The following is a 25114-nucleotide window of genomic DNA, read 5'->3' on the forward strand; positions in this document are numbered from 1 at the left end:
CGCCAGACCAAAAACCGCACCAAACAGTGACTCGTTGTGGATGCGTTTGCTTCTCTACAGTAACGTGTGAATTTTCTGAGCCCCAAATCCGACAATTTTGCTTATTGACGTAGCCACCGATGTGAAAATCAGATAAGAAGAAGAAGACTCACCACTTTGGAAAAAGGTTTTCAATATTTGCCAATTTTGTTCAAGCGTATAGCGTCCCATTTCGTAAATGTCAAACCTTTAAGTAAATTATGAACACATTTGACTTGTCATTTGTGTTACCATTCTCAAAAAAATATGTGGTTCAAAGGGCAAACGCTATATGGCTCACCCTGTATATATATATATATATAATTGGCGCGTTCACCCGTTTTCGGTGTTCACCAAGCTCCTCCTCCTGTTTGTGGCGTGCGTTTTAATGCTGTTCCACAAATGAAGGGATCTACAATTTCAAGCCGACTCCGAACGGCAGATATTTCTATGAGGAGTTTTTTTTCATGGAGATTTCCCATTGCCTGCCGAGGGGCGACCGCTATTAGAAAAATGTTTTTTTTTTTTAATTTTGGTATTTCACCGAGATTCGAATCTATGTTCTCTCTGCGAATAACGAATATTAGTCACGCACCAACCCGCCGGGTTACCGAATAGCAAAATCGTTAAAATTGTGGTTAAGTAAAGATAGCAATGCGAATATCGTTAAAATATGTTAGTGAATTTCACTACAGATTTGTGGAAAAACAACCTATTGACTTTGCAGCAATGTAAACGATCAGAATAGTGCCTCTGATTTTCTGAGCTCAGCAAATATGAACAAATAAAACATCATTGCCATCCGACTTAAAGTCCTAATGCCCAACATGCACTGGTATAAACATTAGAGTTTCAATTGTTGTACAAACGAAATAAATACGATAATGCTATAATTCAAAAATATGTACCCAGCTAGAATTAAAGGGGCGCATAACCGGTTAAATTGTTTGTGTGAACACTTTCATTTTTTTTTTTAATTATATTAAATAACCAGTTACCGTTTAAAGCAAATGGATTAAAATTTTGTATTGAGTACAGTATTTTGAATGATATATAAATATTTTTTGTTTTTTACTTCAAACTCAATGCAACAATAAAGCAATTTAATAAATTAAAAAGCGAAAAAACAACAAACCTATTGATTTTGAATCAGTAGGGAGAAATGAAAAAATCAACATTCACTTTGAATGTTCGTTAAATTCAGTCGCAATTTGCCGCTCATTGCCCATCTGAAATCAAAAACACATTCAGAAAAGCGATTAGTGGTCAATCCGTCCAAACAAACAAGGAATTTCAATGACAGAAAAGCTTAGGCATGAAAAATCCTAGACAAAATAAGAATATGAGAGAAAAAATGTTGGTGCACAGCCCGGGAAAGAGGTATAGCATCTCAATATTATTGCCAGTTTTGTCAATTTTTTTTTTTTTGTAATGCTCATTATTGTTTTACTGTTTCTAGTATTGTTCCTCACCTAACAAAGGCTTTATACAAAAATTAGAAAATTGAAAAAATCTTCAATAAAATTTAAAAATTTTAACATAGAATTACAAAGTTACAAATTACAGTTAGGAATTTATAGAAAATACAGTTGATCTTTATTATTGTTGCCCTGTCGGTCTTGCGCATTTCGTCCACACAAAAAATCCCGGAATTTTTATTATTATTTTTATTTTTGATGTGCAGAAAAATCATTACAGATCAAAGAGAATTTAGAATCACTTCAAACTTGCACTTTCTTATACTAAAATTTAATGCGCTATAAAACTGAAATTGAAATTTTTATGAAAATTTATTGAATTCTTATAAATCTGGGGCAAAATGGTTTTTTATATAATTGGGGCATTTTTTAAGAGCTATAGGAAAGTTTTTCAAAAAAACATACGTAAAATTCAGAAAAATGCATGAAATTTTTATTTAAATCGATAATACCGTCCATATAATTTAATATTTCAAGATTATTTCATGCAAATGTTGACCGCGACTGCGCTTCAAATGGTCCATCCGCTTAGTCCAATTTTGGCATACTCTTTCCAATGTTTCGGCCGGTATCTCACATATAAATGCTTTAATATTGGCTTCCAATGCGTTAATTGAAGCAGGCTTGTCTGAATAGACATGAGCTTTAACATAGCCCCACAAAAAATAATCTAAAGGCGTTATATCGCACGATCTGGGTCGCCAATTGACAGGTCCCGAACGTTAAATAAAATGTTCACCGAACTCGCCTCTCAACAAGTCCATTGTTACGCGTGCTGTGTGGCATGTGGCACCGTCTTGCTGAAACCACATGTCATGCAAGTCAAGCTCTTGCATTTTGAGCAAAAAAAAGTTGGATATCATTTCACGGTAGCGCCCACCATTCACAGTTACGTTACGATTCCCAGTACCTTTGAAGAAGTACAGTCCAATGATACCTCCAGGCCATAAATCGCACCGAACTGTGACCTTTTCTGGAAACATTGGTAGCTCTTGCAATTTTTCTGGCTGATCTTCCCTCTAAAATCGACAATTCTACTTATTTACGTACCCATTGATCCAAAAATGAGCTTCGTCGCCCAACACAATTTTTCGATAAAAAAGTGGATCTTAAACTTTCTTAACAGAACACGCATTTTTATAATAAAATTCAATGATTTGCAAGCGTTGTCCGTGTGTAAGACGATTCATGGTTAAATTATAGACCAAACTGAAGATGTTTGACAGTGAAACAAAACTCGAAACGTGCGTCAGCTGTTTAAACCAACTGTTTACAAAGATAATAGCTAAAAAGTCACCAGTTATATATAATATATACTACAGGGTAGGCCATTTAAAGCGGGCCCATCTGGCAACCCTATAACTTTTGACAGGAACGTCAGATCGACTAATGACATAGCGCGTTGGAAGCGTCAGTCCAAGACAATTTTTACCATGGAGCAGTACACTCCAAAAGAACGCGCTGAAATAATTCAGCTTTACATCCAAAATAACTTCTCAATTGTGAAAACTCAACGTGCGTTTAAAAAAAAAAATAAAGTTAAAAGTGCGCCATCCAAAAGCACTTTACAGCGTTTATACGCAAAATTTATTAACCACGGTAGTCTCAGCAATACCAGCCACGCATCCAGACAACGTACACGACGTTCTGCTGAAAATATCGAGGCTGTACGAGCCAGTGTTGAGGAGGCTCCGCGAACATCGAGTTATCGTCGTTCTCAGGAATTAGGCATCGCCAGGACAACACTCAGGCGCATAATTCGCATCGATTTGAAAATGTTTCCGTACAAAATTCAAATGGCACAAAAATTAAACCCGGCTGATTACCCGAAACGGCTTGATTATGCCAATTTCGAAAAATGGTGATTTTCCGTGGCCACCGAGATCACCAGATTTGACGCCACCGGACTTTTATTTGTGGGGTTATCTGAAATCCAAGGTATACATCAACAAACCAAGGACTCTAACTCAACTTAAAAACAATATCCGACGCGAAATCGCCGCCATACCGGCCGAAATATTGGCCAAAACGATGGAAAACGCCGAAAAAAGGACACCTTTCGCCATCAAGGCCAGAGGCAAACATTTGAAGGATATCATTTTCAAAAACTAGCTGGAACAAATCTCCTTGAATCAAAATAAATGATTTTTCATATCAACACAAAAAAAAATGTTTTTTTCAATGTTTTTTTTCAGAAACAAATGGGCCCGCTTTAAATGGCCTACCCTGTATATACGTACACTAGGCCGGGTCGATTTGTGGGGAGGCAAAAAAGTCGCCCATTGCTCTGTGAAAATCATATTCTAGGGATCAAAATAAGAAACTTTGCCGAAGGAACTATACCTCTACAACGAATTCTGATGTCCCCCAATTTGGGTCGAACTTTTTAGTTTCTTTTCTCATGTAAAGGCCAAAAATGGTGATATTTTGAAATGATTGTATGGGGAACCCCCCGGGAATTCCAGGGTGTGTGCCACTGGCATGGGTGGATGGGCAGTAAGTTAGTGGGGGTCGGTCATACATTTGGACTCGATTGGAGCACTCTAAATGGGTCAAAGTAGGATTTTTCGTTCGACCCAAATTGGAGGACATCAGAATTCGTTTTAGAGGTATGGTTCCTTCGGCAAAGTTTCTTATTTTGATCCCTAGAATACGATTTTCACAGAGCAATGAGCGATTTTTAAATCGATCCTGTACATCGTACACCCTTTTAGGGTGCTTGGCCGAGCTTCTCCTCCTATTTGTGGTTTGGGTCTTGATTTTGTTCCACAAATGGAAGGACCTACAGTTTTAAACCGACTCCGAACGGCAGATATTTTTTCATGAGGAGCTTTTTCTTAGCTCGGAGATTTGCCATTGCCGAGGCGCGCCCGCTATTAGAAAAAAATGTTTCTTCATTTTCGGTGTTTCGCCGACATTCGAACCGACGTTCTCTCTGAATTCCGAATGGTAGCCGGCTACATACAATAAGTAATAAGCGTAAGACTAAAGTAGTAGTGTTGCCGGTAGTAAGCAATCTAATGCGACAGAATTTACCCGCCGTTCATCTCAGTAACTCAACCTCAGCCGGACTAGCCTAAAGGGTGTTCTTTAGTGTCTCATTAGAGCCGGTCCGGGATATACGATTTTATGTTCCCTATGATCAAAAAGTACCGTGAAGGTGATTTTGACTGTTTTCTTCGATTGCCAAGACGTAGTGCACTATGAGGTCAGAGGGCCAGACAGTCAATAAAGAATATTATTTATCCGTTTTGAAGCGTTTGAGAGATGCTGTACGTCGTAAATGCCCGGAAATGTGGGCAAACAATTCTTGGATTTCGCATGATGGTAACGCGCCATCGCACCGAGCGTAAATTGTGCTGGATTATTAGACCAAACACCAAGTAAATACCATCGTGCAAGCACCATATTCAACTGATATGGCCCCGTGCGACTTCTTTTTGTTTCCCAAGTTGAAGTTACCACTTCGTGGAAGGAGATTTCAGTCGTTAGAGGAGATCATCGGCCTACCAGGATGGAGGACTGGGTTAAACGTTGGCACTTGTGTGTTGCTTCAGACGGGCCATATTTTGAAGGAGATAATAGATTTGCTTGAAATTTAACTCTCTTTAGTTTTAAACATTCCCGGTAGTTTGTGATCATATACGATCTTATTAAAATTTTATCGGAGTGCTTAAAAAGTCATGGCAGTTTGGATTCTGAGGCAACATAAAATGTGTAGTATAGCAGCATGCTTTTGCAAATGCAAACCGCAGATATGAGTTGTCTGATGAAAATATAACAAATTGAAAGATAACTTTCGCTGAAATAAATGAAGCCCAAAATTTTGTGTTGATCCGTAAAACTTATAAGAAACAGTTTTTAACAACTGAAAAAAAAATTTCTCGAGAAGTAGCCGGCAGTTTTGAAGAGGAATATATGTGTTTATAAAGAGGGAATTAATAAATTAGTTTTGTATCAGGTCAGTCCATAAGTTCGTGCGTATTTTACCCATAATTTCACTTTTGTACGAGTTTTGTAAAAAATTAGATGGAATCTTCGAACGCGTATAAGAGGCATATTTTGTATTTTCTTTATAAAAGTGGTAAAAATGCAACAACTGCTGCTGCAGAAATAAACACTGTTCACGGAGAGGATACCGTGAGTGTAAGATCTGCGCAAAGGTCTGGGTCGGGTACTTTTTCCCCCGGGCCCGGAGTTTTCAGAGGGGCCCGGACTCGAGAGTAATTCGAATTATATGAATTAGACATAATTTGAAGGGGCCCGCATCTCAAGTTTCCCCCGGGGCCCGAATACTCTCTCCACGGCCCAGGCTGTAACGGCTTGAAAATGAAAGTTTTTTGGACCGTATCGTTACTGGTGATGCAACATGGGTCCTTTACAATAATCCTGTTCGCAAACGCCACTGGTTAGATAAAGATGAAACACCAGAACCGACCCCTAGAGATGGCCTTCACCTCAAGAAGATTCTCCTGCGTGGGATATGACCGGTATTGTTTACAATGAACTTCTGGAACCAAACCAGACGATAACTGCTGATTATTATTCCCATCAGCTATCAAACCTGAATGAGGCACTTAACAAAAATCGACCGTCTTTAGTGAATAGACGCAAAGTTTTGTTTCACCACGACAACGGAAGATCTCATACCGCAAGGCAAACATCAGGCAAGCTGAACGATCTCGAATGGGAACTAATGCCGCATCCACCATACTCTCCGGATATTGCACCTTGTGACTATCACCTTTTCCGTGGACTTCAATCCAATATGAGTAACAAGAACTACTCCTCAAAAGAAGCTATAAAAAGGGATATCGAAGCGTATTTTGGCTCCAAGAACAAACAATTTTTTGAGTAGGGAATTAAAGATTTGCGTAAACGTTGGGAAGACATTGTAAATAATGAAGGAAAATATATTATTGATTGGTAAATACTTTAAACATCTTTTTTTGTTAATTTTAAAACCACCTTTAAAAAACGCACGAACTTGTGGACTGACCGATATTACCTATTCGCTTTCCTTTCATAAAAACTAAGAGAAGGAGCCTTTTTTATTAGATGGGTATTTAAATACGGCCGCCGTAGCCGAATGGGTTGGTGCGTGATTACCATTCGGAATTTACAGAAAGACCGTAGGTTCGAATCTCGGTGACACACCAAATTAAAAAAAAAAACATTTTTCTAATATAATAGCGGTCGCCCCTCCGCAGGCAATGGCAAAGCTCCGAGTGTATTTCTGCCATGAAAAAGCTCTTCATAAAAATATCTGCCGTTCGGAGTCGGCTTAAAACTGTAGGTCCCTCCAATTGTGGAACAACATCAAGACGCACGCCACAAATAGGAGGAGGAGCTCGGCCAAACACCCGAAACGGGTGTACGCGCCAATTATATATATATATATATATTTAAATACCACCAAAAATCCCAATGCATATGCATGATCGAGTTTCTGGTTGCAGTTGTATTTATTTAGAATCGTGAAATTTGGGCAAGTTTTACAAATAAACTTTTTTTATGAATTAATAAATTGGCCTTTGTTAATTTGTATTCCATTCACCACATTTTATTAGAAAAAAGGGGTGAAACGCATTTGGATTTGGAACACTTTATAAAAACTGGAAACTACATCCTTGTGTCGTTAATGGGTAAACTCAGAAATTGACTGCAAATGACCATCTGCTTCGCTGTCTACGCACTGTATGGACTTTCAGCGGCTGAAAAATGATCGCGAATACACTCAAAAAATTCTATACATGTGTCCCTAAAATGTAAAATATATAAAATATAGTTTAAGTCTCGGAAAACACGGGTGTCTCGCTAGAGCATAAAAATCATATTTCTAAACAAAGATCAACTTTATAAACAAAGATCAGAAAAAAACAGACAATTAACAATTTACACGTTTTACATTTCTTACGCCAGTTTGGTGGCTATTCATTTACTAATAAACGTTTCATTTAAATATTGATTGGAAAGGTCAATACTCCCTAATACAAAAATTACATAAATTAGAATTACAAAAACCAGTTTGTAAATATTTCATAGAGATGGGTTCGCTAGATATTCAAAGGCGTTAGTGTAGCTGGTTGTGCTAAACGCAATTAAAGTCATTTATAATCGCTTTAGAATTTTTTTAGCGCATTCAAGAATTTAAAAAGTTACTTCAGTTCAATCGGTTTCAAAGTACGAATTTCTGAAAAAGGTAGCGAATATTTTTAATAATTTTTATTTCAACATGTGCAGTTATTTCTCTATTAATTATTATTTTTTTTTGTTATTAATTTTTCAAATTTAAAAAGTGGTTACGAATGATTAATGGGCTAATCCTCTAAAATATTGCGCGGCATTAAGGCAAGTCGGCAAGTTGCATAGCACCCCAGCAAGTGAAATTTCACTTAAGCCGAAAAGTGATGCCAATGCTCCGAGGTTGGCAATGAATCTTTTTGTTATTTATAATTGCAAATATATAGGATTTATTGTACGGTAGATACCTATGAAATGAGACTTTTTTTCAATTTCACACGTTTATTAACACAAAATGGTTACAATCCTGGTTTTAATCTTCAAAATAATAGCAGTCGCTAGCGACACATTTTTCCCATCTCTCAGGCAATTTGTGGATGCCGCGCCAAAAACATTGGCCGTCTTTGGCCGCAAACCAATCATCGAGCCATGTTTTGGCTTCTTCGTGAGAATGGAAGCGCTGCTCGGAAAGTGTGTGGCTCATCGATGCAAACAAATGATAATCGGAAGGCGCCAAGTCTGATGAGTAAGCCGCATGCACCAGCGATTCCCAATCGTACGTCTCCTCCAATTCCCGGGTCGCTCTTGTTCGATGTGGCGGTGCATTGTCATCAAGAAAAATTACTTTGTGACGCCGATCGGCATATTCTGGGCGTTTTCGGTGTATAGCGCTGTTCAAATCGGCCAATTGTCGTTGGTAGAGTGCACCGTCAACTGTTTCGCCTGGTTTTAATAGCTCGTACCAAATCCAACCACGCTGATCCCAGAAAACACACAGCATTGCCTGTCGGCCGAAGCGATTTGGTTTGGCCGTTGTTTTTGGCTTGTGGCCGGGCGGACCATACTATCGTTTACGCTTGGGATTGGAGAAATACACCCATTTTTCTTCACCCGTACCAATTCGATGCAAAAAAGACTTCCTTTTGAACCGGGAGAGGAGCATTTGACAAGTGGTTTTTCGGTTCTCTTGCTGCCTTTCAGTCAGTTCATGCGGCACCCATCTTCCGACCTTTAAAATCATGCCAATGTCTTTCAAACGTTTGGAAATGCTTTTTTGGGTCACTCCCAACTGCTCTGCCATCATTTCTTGCGTTTGACCATCATCTTCATCCAACAATGCTTGCAATTCGGCGTCCTCAAACTTTTTCGGTGGCCGGCCATGGTCGTCGTTCTTCCGCATCAATTCATTGCAATATTTCGCTTTTATAAAATTCCAAAAAACTATTTTTTCCGTCGCAAAGACACAATCTTAAATTTAATACTAATTACTCAATTATTTCCTCTCGATATTTGACGGTCAAAAGAAGAATTATAATTTAATTACTTTAATGTGAAAAAGTGGCTGCAAAGCCAATTTCCCTGATAAATGACAAAAACTGCTTTCATCTGCTTTGTCTTCGTCTCCCTTTTGAAACATTTTCTAAAACACATTAAAATTTTAATTGCCTCTGTATCGTTTCTTATCGCCAACTCGCAGCTACACAGCTAAACAAGTTCTATAATTTTTCAAAAGAAGCAGCAATGTTTTAATATCAATTTTCATATTAGTCTACACATTCGCAATACAAAAATAAAAAATAGGAAGTAAAGGAAAAGAAAGGCAAACGGAAACAAAACGAAGCCCGCCTTAGACAGTTTTTCTATCGACTTTTCACAACACTGAAAACTCCAAAATGATGCGAGTATCTACGCCTGCAGAGTAATATTTTTCTTCTACGCCTTTTTTTTGTGTTAATTAAACTTTTCGCAGAACTTCCGTACAATTGACTTGTAGTCAACGCTGTCAACGTTGTTATTACTGTTATCATCATCGTCGACTTTTTACTCATTATCGCCAATTTCTCAAGCTTAGACGGATTTCTGCCCATTATGTCCTCGGTGTTAGCTTTGTGGCCAATAATAAATGCCATAAAAAACGCTGAGACAAACTTTTCCATAACTTCTTGTGGCATTTCACTTCACTTATTGAAGGAAGCTGCGCAAGTTAGCCGTTAGTTGGTTGCTTGTGTGTGCGGTACTGCGGGTGGCGGATGTTTTGAAAATGCCTTCGGTTGAACATTTTCCCGCAACGAAGATGTAAAAGTTTTATGAAATGCTTAAATAATTTTCTCTAATTACGTTATGCAAAATTGCGGTATTTTCTTGCCGACCGCAAGGAAACGCGCTTAAAGTGTGCCCTAACTATGCGCCATTAAATACGAGGACATGGTTTCGAATATGCTGTGGGACTAAATTTAAGAAATGCATAACTTTTATGGGTAAAACGAGGAGAGGAAAGCTTGAATGCAATGCGATTTGCTATTAAGCTTTCATTAAAGCTTTAGATTCGCAGCTTTCACGGTGAAAGCGCTATTGTTTAAAATGTAGGTGAAAACTTTTGGAGGGTAGTTAAGAATATGCAGCTAAAGCTTGAGTTTTCATCGCACCCACCAGTTAAGCATTTTGGAAAACTTGAACTACATCGTAAAAGCGCTACTTGAATATGTGAAAATAGTGCTCCCGGGAACTTTTGTATGAGAGCTAAGAGTAACTATTCATATGCGATGCAATAACCAGTTAAGTTTTTATGAAAGTTGTACATTGCTAGTGAGGGGATCTCAGTTTAGGGTATGTTCTCACACTTCTTAAAAATTTCAGATATGAGTTAAAACTGGCTTAAGCTTTCCCATCAATCATACTCTTTTATATATACCATCTATACCATGTATAAAGGGTTTTATAATTACAGGTGTTATCTATCGCTATCGAGAGATGATTAACGATTTTTTATGGCCGGAATTGGATGGTATCGATCTGGACAACGTTTTGTTTTCAACAAGATGGCGCTACGTGCCACACAAGCTACGAAACCATTGATCTTTTATGGCAAAAGTTTCCGGATCGTGGTATATCTCGAAGAGGTGATCACAATTGGCCACCGAGATCTTGTGACTCAACACCTTGTGACTTTTTTCTTTTGGGCCACGTGAAAGAGAAGGTCTACGCCAATAGCCCAGGCTCGATTCAAGACCTCAAAGACGGAATTCGCATGGCTATCGAGGACATAGGGCAGCCACTTTGCAATTCAGTTATGGAAAATTTAATTTGGTCATTTGCCTAACGTTATTTTCCACTATTAACGACACACCTTCCTCTTTATAATGAAAGAAACATCCGATCATTTATATTAAAAAATAGAATTTTTTTTTTGAATATCAAAATAACACCTCTTATTTGAAAACCCATTATATATATAATTGGCGCGTAAACCCTTTTTGGGTGTTTGGCGGAGCTCCTTCTCCTATTTGTGGTGTGCGTCTTGATGTTGTTCCACAAATGGAGGCACCTACAGTTTCAAGCTGGCGCCGAACGGCAGATATTTTTTATGAGGAACTTTTTCACACACTCGAAGGTTTCAGATTGCCTGCCGAGAGGCCACCGCTATTAGAAAAACCTTTTTCTTCATATTGGTATTTCACCGAAACTCGAACCTACCTTCTCTCTGAATTCCGAATGGTAGTCACGCACCAATCCATTCGGCTACCAGGAAGACCAATAAAGCGTTGGCACGAGTATTGGACGGCTGATTACGGTAACGCTCGCCATTTCGAAAAAAAATGGCCCGATGATGCCGGCAGACCAAAAACCGCACCAAACAGTGACTCGTTGTGGATGCATTTGCTTCTCTACAGTAACGTGTGGATTTTCTGAGCCCCAAATCCGACAATTTTGCTTACTGACGTAGCCACCGATGTGAAAATCAGAAAAGAAGAAGAAGACTCACCACATTGGTTTTCAATATTTCCCAATTTTGTTCAAGCGTATAGCGTCCCATTTCGTAAATGTCAAACCTTTAAGTAAATTATGAACACATTTGGCATGTCATTCTCAAAAAAATAGGTGGTTCAAAGAGCAAACGCTATATGGCCCACCCTGTATTAGTTCGTATTAGTTTCCTTAGAAGCAAGAAAAGGTTAAGTGATTTTTTAGACCGCAAAATTAGCGATATTTACTTGAAATTAATGAATTTACTTAAAATATTTGGCAAGACCACCACACCACGTACTTCAGTGATTTTCGCATGCAAGTACCGTTATTTTCTTCTGAGATAAAATTACAGTAAACATCAATCCAATTTCGAGCACAATGGCGAAAGCGATTAAAGCACTCGAAAAAAGTCGCAGTAAAAACAATTCCATTAACAACCGAAAATTCCGACTCAGCAAAAAATAAAAAAGCAACAACAACTACTTGGGCAAAAGTCATGAAATCTTTTTATCCCACGCCATTGTTTGGCTCATCAGCCACAGTTGGCATTGTGACACAAAGGACTCTGGTATGTCGCTGCACGCAAGGTGTCCGGAAAACGCGGATTCGTATCGATAAAAACAAAATCGTCAATTGAGATTGTCAACAAATGAAAATGGCAAAAAGCAGCGAAATGTAAAATAAATGTCGCAAACGATGGGTTCTCATGATGCCATTGGTGACCGAGGGGTCGTTATTTTCGGTTTTAACTGATAGCTTAATAGCCACATTGCTGATGGTCAGCAGCCCAGGCCCGGGCCCGGGCGTGTGTGTGTATATGTGTGTGCGTGTGCAGTCGTAGAAGTGGTAGTAGTAGGAGAGGGAGAGTGAAGAATCAGGTGACAATTGCAGATGGTTTGCGGACAATTCGCAAACGGCATCCGCAGGTTGTCAATTGTGATAAGTCAATGGTGCAATCGGTCATTCGAGACCAAGCGAAAATTGTCGCTGCAATGGAACGCCTCTCGCCAAGTAATTCCCACAATTTACTACTTTGTGCTGAATTTTTGTTTTTCTTTTTTTCATCTCTTCCTTTTAATTCCATTTTATTACGGTTTTTATAACTGTTTACTGTTAACTTGGTTTTTACTTGTTGTTATTTGCTTTTTTCAGCTTCAGTTTTCCACAGCAATCGCTTTGCTCTCATTGTTTATTTTGCTCCACGATTGTAATCAGTAATTCGCTTCGATTTTGGTGTGTTGCAGCTTTTTCCCCTTCGAAGCTTTCTTATGTAGGAGTACTCTTGTTTTTCTTTTCCGCTTTGATTGCTGTATTGCGGAAGTGTAAGCAAAGTCGAGCGCCACCAACGTCGCCCTCTGCTTGGGGCATTGCTTTTGCGTTCGCTGTTGTTCGATGTCATCCCTGAAGCAAAAGATTGCCGTTTGCCTCTGTTTCTCCTACTCTGCTCATATCCGGCGGTTTGTTAGTGTTTTCGGTAATTTTATGTATCACTTCCATTGGTTTTGATTCGCGTTTTTCACTTTGTTTGCAATTTATTTTATTTTATCTTGTGCTCTTGTTTTTCTTTTCATACACTGCAGAAAATTTTACTCCAAACAGAGTTTGGCAACATTTGACGAAGTCTCCGAACGACTGGTGGCATGCAATCAATTTTAACATGGCTTTTTTGTGGTTCAATACTTTGGCCTTATCCTGGATGTCTAGCTCAAATAGAAGAGACTTGCTAATGCGACCATGTCTAAAGCAATAGACGGAGTAAATGAAAAGTCCTGGGGCCTTACGCCATTCAATTTCCAGCCCCATAGCAGTGTTTACCGGTCGTTGAACGATCGGCATACACGCGGAAAAACTAAGTTCACCATTGCAAAAGCTCTGGAGATCTTTCACAAAAGGAGACTGTTGAGCTCTGTAAATATCCGGGTTTGGCAGCTAGACTATTAAAATCACAGGGTGCTCCTTTCTTCAACAGCCTGGGGCAGTGCGCCAACCTAAATCCCATCAATCTTCACCTTTACATCAACAGTTCTGGCTGACTGTAGATGCCTGCCTGTTGGAGGTCTCATAATGGTATCAAAACGGCGCTTTAGTGCTACTTGGGGAGTGCCAGGATGATACTTCAATCATTTTACCTACCTACCTATGCCTAAAGCAATTTGGTATCTCATGGTGTGCAACGATTAGCAGGAAAATCCTGGGGATGTAGCCTGAAGGTCCCTAGGCCTAGGCCTTTTGGAGCAGTTGCATTGGAGGTGATTCCCGAGCTAGAACTGCTTCATATAGATATTCCGCAGTCAGCCAATCGTTCCCTCTTTGGCATAACTAGTTAAGGGTTTGGCAAAGGTAAAATGATGAGAGGGCTAACAGGATAGTCAGTAAAGGTAGTTCTCATCCAAGGCTTTGCAAGTCTTTTCATTTGGGGGGATTTTTAATTGGCGGGACCCAAACCCAGCGCACAACCAGCTATCCTGGAATGCTTCGCCTTCTCACGTTAGCTCAATTCCGAACGGGTGTTCGGAAGCTGAAGTTACCCAGAGGATACGTGGTCTAATCCCGGATGTTATGAGCTGCTTGAACCATATGCACAAGAATCATCCTGGCCACTCCCAAGTGAATGGCGGTCAGTAATTTTCCCCACTTGCGGGGACTTCTACACATGGAACCATCCTCCGATGAGCTGTATGAGCTTTACGACGACATACACATAGCGCAGCGAATAAAGATCCAGCAGCTACGTTGGCTGGGTCATGTCGTCCGAATGGATACAAACGCTCCGGATTTGAAAGTATTCGCGGTACCAGCAGGTGGTAGCTGAGGAAGAGGAAGGCCTGCTCTGCGTTGGAAAGATCAGGTGGAGAAGGACTTGGCTTCACTTGGTGTGTCGAATCTGGTTAGCACGAGAAAGAAACGACTGGCGCGCTTTGTTAAATAATTAAAATTAAATTAAGAAGAAGAGAATAGTCAACGCGTAAGCTACCATGCCGCCTGCTGTCAATATCGCATAGCCTCAGTCCTTATTTCACCTCCACGTGGTACGCCCTGAAAACCGAAGCAGCCCGTGCGTGGATCGGGTAACCAACCCCAGTGGAAGTATGGGTCAGTACTAGCGAAGCGTGAGTAGTTCCTTTCATTCTCTAAATAAGAAATTGGACGTAAGACTAACAACCTACACGGCGAAAAAAAACGTGTTTTGAGACCCTCAAAAATGCTTCGTATAGAAAACGGAACTTGTAGATGACGTCGGAAACGGAATAAGGTCTTACGATTTGCAACTTGAAAAATAAGGGAGACCAAGGTTCTATCTGGACCGGCACGCCAACAATGATGATGATGAAAGTGATCTAATCCAAAAATGTGGAATTATTGAGCCTCAGGTCCCTGCAACTCGCCTCCCCAGAGATGATACTTATGAGAATAAGTTCAGAATTCAATTGTACTTCAAGTCGAATTTCAGTACCCGCATCTTTGAAAGGAAACTCCAAAAATGCACCTTGTATTTGTATAAAAAAAATGCTGTTAAATGTTTATAATTTTATAATAGAATCATATGGTATATCTCAGCCGAAATTATAGCGATTGACAACCAAACCTGCTCCAGCTCCAAAGGCCTTTTCCACTGCTTCGATTTGTTTCTTCGCGTGTATTCTATTTATTACTTACTTCCCATTACAATACAAGTAGCGCACAATGAAGTCGCCCGCCATCAATAAGAAATCGAAACAGAGTTGTGAACGCAAATATTTAATAAAGTAAATGCGTTTTTACACCTTACCCCCCAATTGCGCTCCGCCGCGTGTGCACTGTGTGAAGTGTTTACATTTCTTCGTAAAGTTTTATTGATTGTTTCTATTATTATGGTTGTGATTGCGGTTGACAATAGCAATGCTTGCATACGTGTCTACTCATTTCATTCCCTTTGCACACTCGCCTTCACCCACATTCCCACATAGGTAGCTGGGGTACGTACGCATAACCCAACTGCCAGAAGGATAGAAGGCAGAATATTTACTCGCATTGTGTGCTAGACCGCCTTGCTGTCTCTTTATAATGCAACTTGTGGCAAACAATAAACATTTTTTATTGACTTCACATTTCATTTTCCGGTGACTTTACTGTTAACTGAATAACGAAAATGTCTGCCGCCATTCGTTTCCACATGGCCTACTCATAGGCTCAGTCGCCTTTGTTTACGGATCGGCGTTTAAATATTTGCTTCAGATTTCTTGGGCTGTCCACGCTTCTATCAATTTGAGCGCATCACTTGTCAATGTCATCAATCGACAGCAACGTCATCATCGTTTTCTTAATATGCATTAAAAATCGTTATTCGTGTGCCGCTGTCTGCACAGCCTAAGTAGTATTTGCGTCGTTACGTGTGCGATAACAATCGTCATTACGGAGTATAAGGCTTTTTGCGTCAAATGAGTTTTGTTCATCAAATGCTTTCTCTGGGAATTTTAATGGCTAGCATGATTTGCTCTAATGCTTTTTCCTATTTTCTTAATAATGTCTTAGACCAAATATTTCGATTACTGATAGTTCTTTGCTTTTCTAATTTGATTTTTTGTTCTCTACATTCATTTTTTTCGGCAACCTAAGTGGTTGCAGCAAAAGCTATTTAGGTATTTTCGAAGTGCTACCAATTCCACTAATATAATAAATGTGAATGTTTGTATGTTTGGGGCTTTGTGAGTTAGTGAGTTAGTGACTCATTCACGCGAAACTGACTGAACAGATTCACTTGCAATTTTGCACACAGTTAGTTTATGACCGAGGCTACTTTTTAAGTGAGTTGCCACCTGTTAAAAAGTAGAATTAAATTAAATTATGAATTGAATCAAATATAACAAACAAGGGTCAAATGAGAAAAGGTTCAAGGGAGCTTAATTTTGAAAATATTTTTGTAGAGGGTTGCCACCTATTTAAAAAATGAGGTTCAAGTAAAAATTATAACATATATCAAAATTAACAATACTTGTGTGAGATTTATATATGCTTGAAAAAACTTAATCCCAAAACTGTTTTTTGATTGGGGATGCCAATTTTTTAAAATATATTTAGTATATTAAATAATTAATAATAAATTAATTAATTAATTCAGTAAATAGTCAGTAGTCAGTGTCAAATAAACCAAATTTAAGAAAGTATAATTTGAAAATATTTTTTTAGAGGGTTGCCAACTGTTTAAAATATTAAGTTCGTGTAAAAATAATAATATAAATTAAATATAGCAATACGGGTGTGAGAAAACACAGATTTGCAAAATCTTCAATACGTTTTTGAGTAGGGTTGCCAATTATTTTCAAATGAAATTCAATAAATAAATTAATTAAAATCATTCAGCTCGGGTGTCAACCGAAATAAATTTAAGAAAATTTAATTTTAGAAAATGTTTTTGGAAGAGAGTTGCCACCTGTTTCGAAAATTAAATTCAAGTAAAACTTATAAAATAAATAAAAAATAATAATATGAGGGTGAAAGAAAGATTGGAAATAAGCTTGAACAATCGTAACTCCGAATATGTTTTTGAGTAGGGGTGCCAATTGTTGAAAAATAAAATTCAATAAATGAAATAGTTAATAATAAATAATAAATAAGTAAAACAAAGTATCTACGGAAATAAATTTAAGAAAGTTTAATTTTGAAAATATTTTTTAAAAGGGTTGCCATGTTTTTGAAACAGTAAATAGTAAAACTAATTAAATAAGTTAAATTTACCAATACAGGTGTGAATGAAAATATGTTTGAACAATCTTGATGGATATTTGTTATGTAATGAGTATGCTTTTTGAATAAGGATGCCAATTATTAGAAAATTTAATTCAAAATAATTCAGTATGTGTGTCAAATGAAAAACGATTTAAGGCAGCTTAATTTTGAAAAGGGCTGGCACCCATTTGAAAAATGTAGTTGAAGTAAGAATTACAAAAAAATAAATATTACAATATGTTTGAATATCCTTAATTTCGAATATTTTTTTGAGAAGAGATCCAAAATTAGATTCAATAAACTAAATAGTTAACACTAAATAATTAAAATCATTAAATAAGAGTGTCAACGGAAATAAATTTAAGAAAGAGTAATTTTGAAAAATGTATGAAGAGGGTGCCACCTATTTGAAAAATTAAATTCCCGTAAAAATTATAAAACCATTAAATATTAAAATATGGAACTGAAAGAAAATATGTTTGAACATTCTTAATTTAATTTTAAAATTTGAGCAGAGATGCCAAATGTTTAAAAGTTAAATTCAATATATTAAATAATCAATAATATGTAATTAAAATAATTCAGCATGGGTGTCAACTGAAGTTAATTTAAGAAAATTTAATTCTGAAAATATTTTTCAGAGGGCTGCCACTTGTTTCAAAAAGGAAGTTCAAGTAAAAGTAATAAAACAGGTGAAATAATATACTAACATGGGTATGAGAGGAAATAGTTCAATTTTGAAAATTTTTAGTAGAGGGTTGCCACCCGTTTAAAAAATTTAATTCGATAAATTAAATTATTTTTAATAATTAAAATAATTAAGTATAGGAGTCAAATAAAACAAATTTAAGAAACTTAAGTTTGGAAAATATTTTTGGAAATCCTTTTGGAAGCCATCTTTTTGAAATGGTTAGTTCAATTTAATAAAAAAATTAACTGAAAGGTTTCTATGTATATACCTATATGGGTATTAATAGAAGCGGGAATGAAAAATTTTCATTTTGAATTTATTTTGGAATAGGGTTGCCACCTGTTGAAAAACTAAATTGAGTAAAATTATACTAATAATGAATACTATTCGGATGTTTCCAAAATTACTCAAAGCTTTCCATGTATTTTGTATAAAAAAATACATTTCCACCACTTGAAGTTAAAGAAAAAGTTTTGGATGCTTAGCTTATTTTGACATTTGTCTAGAATGTATTTTCAAATATGCTATATAAACTATGTTTTACGCGGATTCGTTTTTGCATTTTTTAAATTTAAAAATGCCAAAAAAAAATTAATTAGTCGAAAACATTAAAAAACGGTAGATATGAAGATAATTAGAAGTGATGGGCTTTGGAGATTGGCCGTAAGGTTTGTATTACTAAATTTAGCCTTTAATTTCCAGTAACTGATGGTTAACATATTTTAGCATGCATTACAGAATGCAAACAGAAAGCAAAGCAGAATTTTTTTTTATTTTCTCCCTTAGAGTTTTGAGCAGAGAAACAAACGTATTCCTATGATAAAACTTAAAGTCCAAACATAATCTTCAAATAAGGCTGGAGAAGACTTAAACAAATTTTTGTCTATCATATGGCCAACTATTTTTAACTTATTCTGAACTAGAAGCTCTGGATAAACGGATCATATATGCCCCAAATGGGAATGTCAAACATTTTGTTTGCGAAAAATGCGCTTTACAACCCTCATCCTTCAATTAAGAAACATCTACTCATACATAGTGGATCCTCAGAGATGTTTACGGTGACCAAATGTCGACCCCATGAAATAAACCCCGTAATTAGTCCTTTCAGAGCTCGTCGCTCACTCTTTCTCTATCCAAGAATGAATTTTGCCCAGGATATTAGTTTTTTTCAAGAAACACTTTATTGTTCAGCAGGTATCAGTATTGCACCAATGGTTCTCATACGCTGTATTAATGAGAATTTTGATGTATCTGACTGCTCCTGCTATGCTTGGCATTAAAAGTCACTCCGGTCCAATTGAATGATCCGCAGTTTGCCGTCAAGCAGTTCATTTCCTTGACCACCACAGTGGCTCGGCACCGAGTCAAGCTCACCTCACCTAGCAAAGTAGCCTCAACTTACATTTCTGGATTAGTTTTGAAGAGATGCGAGCGGTTTCTGAAGTTTCCAAAGCAGTTTGGCTGTTACTGCAGGCCCTGACTTTAAGTGCTCGCCATCTTTCGCAAGTCGCGGGAATCTGCTACTTTAAGTATTGCAAGGGCTTGCGATTGAAAGACCGCGGTTAACATACCGATCGCAGTGAAGAAGGCTTGGAATCGTCGGTGAGGAGGTGTATGTTGAATTAGTACTTTTTCAATTAAATGCATATCTATGAAGTTTGTGCTGGGAAGTACCCAAAGGAGAGGAGCAATCGTCGGAGTTTATTAGTTTCGGAACAAGCTAGCAACCACATGTGGAGTTACATAAGAAGCAGAAAGAAGGTTTTAATATCTACAAAAAGTGATTTAATTACTCGTATGTTTGGGGCAGAGCTCACTTCGCAGCCATTAGTGTGAGTACGATTAATTGGAACTCATAAATGGACTCAGAAGCATTGTATAGTGGCGAGTCAATACACCGCTGGTAGCGGTCCTTCCACTGCAGGAAACTTTTTTTAAACTCATCCGCCGGAATCGCGATCAATTCGGCTGTCACAGTTTTTTGGATCGCCTTGATGGAGTCGAAACGCCTCCCCTTCAGCTTTCTGTTCATGCGCGAGAAGAAGAAGAAGTCCGGGGGGACAGGTCTGGGCTGTAGGGAGGGTAGGGAAGCACCGGAACCCCCATCTTGGCCAATGCAGAGGTGCAGAGGAAGGCGGTTCACATCTTCGTTTGTTTGCGTCGTCGAAGGCCTTCCAGATCGCTGTTCGTCTTCGACGTCCTCCCGGCCTTTCTTGAACGACTTGTGCCACCGTTTTCCTGGGCACTGGACAAAGATTGGTCCCCGTAAGCCTCCTTGAGTAGCCCTATGGGTTCGGTACTCGTTTTGTTTAGCTTTACGCCAAATTTGATCGAGTAACTTTGCTCCAACGATCGCTGCATTTTCGCCACTGCAAAATCCTAACACACTTTTAAAACAGCTTTCACGCGCGGAGTGATGTTGACTGCCCCGCTGTTGCCAGCAAACTGGGACCGGTTTCTAGTGGAAGGGGAAGGTCCAACGATCATTTTCCCCCACCAGCCGATTCGGTTGATCGCTTGGCAAACGCTCCGCGCGGGAAGGCTCTTTACTTTTCAATCAAACCCTGTACAGTTTATTGGAAGACGAAAATATTCTAAAGCCCTTCAGTGCGAATAATGGAAAACCTTCTAGTGTATTTCTGCCATGAAAATAGTATTCATGGAAAAGATATGCCCTTTCAGTGTCAACATCTCCATTTATTCGATAACATCAAGGTAAACACCACAAATTGGCGTTGAACCGCAAACAAACGAATAAACAATTCTTTTGACGAAAGTCTGTTCTAAGTTGCCGGAACAGCCAAGAAACGTCACTCCAACAGCTTCATAATTTATAGACAATATTAGTAAAGAATTTATCATGTTGTTATAACAACAGGACAACATAGTAAAGGATATAAGTTGCGTTTACATTAAGATCCTAAAACTACAATTAAGAGAAAAATTCCCAAAAATGAAGAAAGTTTAAGGCTGCTCTCTTAAATTTGCATAGCAGCATATTTTTTTAATCTGTAAGTAAATTTCACTGGTGGGCCAGCAAACGCCGCTGTACTTAAAAGCTGCATATACACTTGCATCATCATTGTCCTTTGCATAAAGAACAGTTTACATGTATTTAACATGTTTCCCCACACACATCCATACACATACAAAATCTCGACCAGGCACACCCATACAAACGATTACTTTGGAAATGCACAGATATCCTTTTAGTGTTGCAATTAAATAAAGATTAAATAAAAAGAAAGCAGCGCAGCATCATAACGCAAAAAATCGCCAGTATGGGCAAATACAATGCATACACGTTTATGTTCGTATGTACCCTTTGTATGTATGAATATTTTTTTTTATGAATACTTTTTTTATTGAAAACATCATTATCGTTTTTGTGCGGCTGCATAAGTTTCATATTTCCACCGATCGGTTGCTATGGAATGCATTTTGCTGGCAAAGCGCACATACATACACACACACTCACAGACCTCTACACCAACTTATCAAAAGGATTACAATTGACTCCCGCCATTCGAATATTCGCAAGCACAAACGCACGTACACATCGTCGTTCAGACACGCGGATGCACAATTCAACGACCGGATGGTCGAACAGTTGAATTGCAGAATGACCACTGAAGGGATAATAGCGCTGGGCGATGCGTGCCACGAATTAATATAAAACCGGTTGTATCAAAGGATAAGAGTGTATAATAAAAAACGGCGTGTGGAAGGGGAAAGAGCAACGGTAAACAGAAATGTGCTGAGAGACAAAGCAAATATAATAAAAATATGGAAATAATCGGAAAACAAATAAAAGAGAGGAGATAAAGAATTAAATAAAAATAGGAAAAATATATTAAAAGTGTACGTGAAAATAAAAAGGCAAAATGCATACGAACATTAAGCAAAAATTTAAATTAAAAATACAAGCGGGAAAGGTTGGCGACGAAATAAAACGGGAATTTTGTTCAGAATTCTGTCTTTAGAGAAATTGAAATAAGGCAAAATAAAATCAAAAAACTAAAAATTATTAAAATAAAATGAAATAAATAAAAGTAATATACAACAAAATGAAATAAATTTTAAAATTAAATTAAAAAACGAAGTAATTTAAAAATCAAAAATCAAATAAATGCTTAAAAACAAATAAAAATAAAATCAAAACAAAGCAAACTGAAATAAAATAAATAAAAAAACAACCTGAATTAAAATTAAACAAAAAAAGGAAATAATTTCAAGCAAAATAAAATAAATTGGAAAAATACATTGAAATATAATAGACCAAATTAAAAACAAACTTAAATTAAATTAAATACATGTATATTAGAGTGGGTCGATTTAAAAATCGCTCATTGCGCTGTGAAAATCGTATTCTAGGGATAAAAATAAGAAACTTTGCCGAAGGAACCATACCTCTAAAACGAATTTTGATGCCCCCCAATTTGGGTCGAACGAAAAATCTCACTTTGACCCATTTAGAGTGCTCCAATCGAGTCCAAATGTATGACCGACCCCCACTAACTTTGGACGGCCGATCCACCCATGCCAGTGGCACACCCCCTGGAACTCCACTGAGGGGTTCCCCATACAATCATTTCAAAATATCACCATTTTTGGCCTTTACATGAGAAAAGAAACTAAAAAGTTCGACCCAAATTGGGGGACATCAGAATTCGTTTTAGAGGTATGGTTCCTTCGGCAAAGTTTCTTATTTTGATCCCTAGAATATGATTTTCACAGAGCAATGGGCGATTTTTTTGCCTCCCCACAAATCGACCCGGCCTAATGTATATACAGGGTCCGGTACTCGAAGTGAAAGCAATTAAAGCGGCCATCCATTTAGTTTAGAAAATTACTTTTATTCAATTCGAAGTAAAAAATGTGTTAAAATAATACAAAATTAAGAATCAATTTACTTTTGCTCGATATGGCCACCTTTTGCCTTGACTATGACCTTGAGACGGTCCAGAAACGAATTGCAAGCTGCCCGAATGTGACTTCCAGGTATTTTGGCCCACGCGCGGACAATGTATTTTTTCAACGTTTGGAGCTCGCTCTCCAAAATGGCCCAAAGAGAACAATCCATCGGAATCGGGACTAGTGAATTGCGAGCGATTGTGTGGACGTTATGAAGTTCGAAACGTTGCTGGTTTAGCCATTCTTGGTTCACTCGAGATTTGTGAGACGGTGCCGAATCCTGTTGAAACGCCCATGGTCTGCCCTCGAAATGTTTGTCTGCCCACGGCTTCAAAGCAACCGCCAGAATACTTTCCTGATAATATGGCGCATTTACCTTAACGCCAAGCTCACTGAAAACGATTGGAGAGCGTCCATCTGCGGTTACAGCGGCCCACACCATTAACTTTGGCGGGTGCTGCCTCCTGGTGGCCAATCGATGACTCAAATTCTCGTACGAACGGTCGGTCAAATAAACCGTCAGAAAACACAATGTTCGGAAATTGACAGCTTTTGGCCAAGTGAAACAACCCCTTCGCTCTCTCAAGTCTGACCTGTTGCTGCTTTGGTATGAGATCATGCGCCTTTTGGATCTTGTAACGAGTACTCCGGTGCTCGAGCTCACGAACAAACAATTACTGGTTGTGATTTTGCAGCCAAATTAAGTCCATTACTGATTTTCTTTTTTCGCGTTTACTCCCGGCAAAATGCTTCCGCGCGCTTGTAAACATTACTCTGGACTGTCATTTAGCCCGTGTATCAGCTGCGCGAGCGGTCTGAAGTTGGTTACACTTCGAGTGCTGGACCCTGTATATAACTAAAATGTAATGCGCCGTCGCATGTGGTGTGGGCATTTGTTAGCTCGCGCACCATCGACGTTCTCCCGGTGATTTTTGGCGACCTCTGCCCCCTTGCGAGTTTCAGTCCTGTGCCTTTCTCGTGATGCTTTCTGGTGGTTTTCTCAACGGGTGGCCTATCTATCACCACTTTCTGCGTTTGAAATGCTGATAGGATGGGCTCCTCATTCGTTAACCTCCACAGCGCGTCGATGCTCATCAGCAACGGCGAGAATATTCTACAGATGATGCAGACGAAAGGTTGTAGCCTCTGTGTGATGATGTTGGAGACCAGCCATGTTTCACTTCCATACAAGAATACTGACTTCACACATGAGCTGAATATTCGTAGTTTAGTGCGCCTGGAGATTTGCGTCTTGCTTTGTTTAGCCTGCAGTTGACATCTTCATCTGCTCCGCCGTCTGTTGTGATAGTGCAGCCAAGGTAGCAGAAGCTTTGGACAAATTCCAGCGAGCACCCGTCAACCATTGTAGGTCTTGCTTTATGGTGGTTGATTCCCATAGCCTTTGTCTTGGCGATGCTAGCCTCCAATCCGACACTGCCAGCGTAACTAGTAAATATAGTAAAAAAAAAACAGAATAAAATAAATTATAATAAAAACGAAATTTATTGAAAAAGTACAGTAAACCAAACTAAAATGGTACAAAGGAAAAAAAAATAATTGAAGTGTCTAAAACAAAGTCCAATAAATTAAAATTAAATTAAATTAAAAAATTAAATTTAAAACAAAACAAAAATGAACGCAAAGTAATAAATGAGAATATATTGAAAATGAATTAGTGAGATTAAAAAAAATTAAAATAATATTGTATTGGGTAGTCGAAAAAGTCATTTCGTATTTCTAACTTCAACTCATTTTTTTGTTTATATTTATAATGAACTTTATTAAACCAAATATGTACCATTTTGGTCGACCACCTTTTGCCATTTTTCTTCTAGAGACATTATTCCATCAGCGTAAAACTTTTGTGGTTTCTCGGCGAAAAACTGGGAGTTTCTGCATTGACCGAAACAAATGGCAGTCCGATGGTGCAAGGTCAGGGCTATATGGCGGATGCATCAAAACTTCCCAGCCAAGTTCTCCCAGTTTTTGCCGTGTCATTAAAGATGTGTGTGGCCTAGCGTTGTCCTGATGGAAGACGACGCCCTTTCTGCTGATCAGTTCTGGCCATTTTTTTTCGATTGCTTGCTTCAATCTCATCAGTTGTTGACAGTAAAGTGTAGAATCAATCGTTCGAGCAGGCTGGAGCAACTCATAGTGGATGATTCCTTTCCAATCCCACCAAACACACAGCATAACCTTTCGAGGCGTCAATCCTGGCTTTGCGACCATTTGTTGAGCTTCACCACCCTTGCACCATGATTTTTTTCGCACATTATTGTCGTTTTTGATCCACTTTTCGTCTCCCATTACCATT

The sequence above is a fragment of the Anastrepha obliqua genome, chromosome 5 (genome assembly GCF_027943255.1).
Source record: "Anastrepha obliqua isolate idAnaObli1 chromosome 5, idAnaObli1_1.0, whole genome shotgun sequence".
In the NCBI taxonomy this organism is placed as follows: domain Eukaryota; kingdom Metazoa; phylum Arthropoda; class Insecta; order Diptera; family Tephritidae; genus Anastrepha; species Anastrepha obliqua.